General features: G+C 40.2%; 1 non-coding gene across 1 annotated transcript; it reads right to left on the reverse strand.

The window, feature by feature from the left end:
* Nucleotides 1-213: 213 nt before the first annotated feature.
* Trnar-ucg (transfer RNA arginine (anticodon UCG)) lies at nucleotides 214-286 on the reverse strand. The gene has a single exon. It is a non-coding gene; the product is annotated as a tRNA-Arg (tRNA).
* Between the last annotated feature and the right edge of the window lie 783 nt (nucleotides 287-1,069).

Consider the following 1,069-nt stretch of genomic DNA (forward strand, 5'->3'; position numbering starts at 1 on the left):
AAAAAGGAAGAAAAAAAAAGTTTCCCGAGCCAATGTACAATTAAAAAAAAAAAGAAGAAAAAAAAAAATTTTCCCGAGCCGATCTAGTTGTCGCCATCCTCGTGACATTTGTGAAACGGAGAACTGTATGGTGCGCCCTTGCAACAGAATGTGTCCGGATACATTGTAAGATGTAGGACAACGTATGAGAAAAAGAAAAAAAACTATGCCGTCCGTCCGCGACAGGACTCGAACCTGCAATCTTCTGATCCGAAGTCAGACGCCTTATCCATTAGGCCACGCGGACTTTTTTTTTTTTTCTTTATTGCCGGTTTATTAACGTCACATGCACATCAATAACAGACACCACTTACAGTAATAATACACATTGCTACAATAATGTGTCAAGATGAAAAAATTAATGAAATAAAATAATAAAAAATAAATTAAGGTATGCCAGAGGTTCAACCCTGGCCAGCCAGTCAGGAATAAGTCTTGTTGTTTGAGCACATCTATGTATTGAACAATGTTCTCGCGAAAAGCACACGTGCAGGTCGCCTGTCAGGGTCTCAGTGAAACCCGCCATTCTCGCCTGCCATAAGCAGTGGAGGCCAAGAAGCATAATAAGGTCAAAAGGCATCCCATCCTCGTTTTCTATCTGCAAAAACCTGATTCCAAGTGGATGCAGAGGAAACTCTTTCTTGAGCGTTCTCTGTAAAACATCCCAGAAGTAGACCCCTTCCCAACAGTGCAAAATACGTGATCTATTGTCTCCGGTTTTCTACAGATAAAACAATGAGAACCCCACTGCATGTAAAAACCCCGCTCTTCCAAGAATGTCCGCACCGATAAGTACCCGAATGTAATTTAAAAAGAAAGTTTTTGCCCCTGAATGAATTTGCATTTTCTTCACTCATTTGAGTACATCTTTTCCTTCGCCTCCACTGTTTATTGACCTATAATAGGCACTGGAAAATCATATCACATATGTCTTTATCTAATTTCTTTCGAGTGACTGTAAGAGATATTCATTTGAGAACCTCACTGACAGAAAATGGACGCTGTCCACAACTTCCTTAAAAAAGCCTCG

The sequence above is a fragment of the Rhipicephalus sanguineus genome, chromosome 1 (assembly GCF_013339695.2).
Source record: "Rhipicephalus sanguineus isolate Rsan-2018 chromosome 1, BIME_Rsan_1.4, whole genome shotgun sequence".
NCBI lineage: Eukaryota > Metazoa > Arthropoda > Arachnida > Ixodida > Ixodidae > Rhipicephalus > Rhipicephalus sanguineus.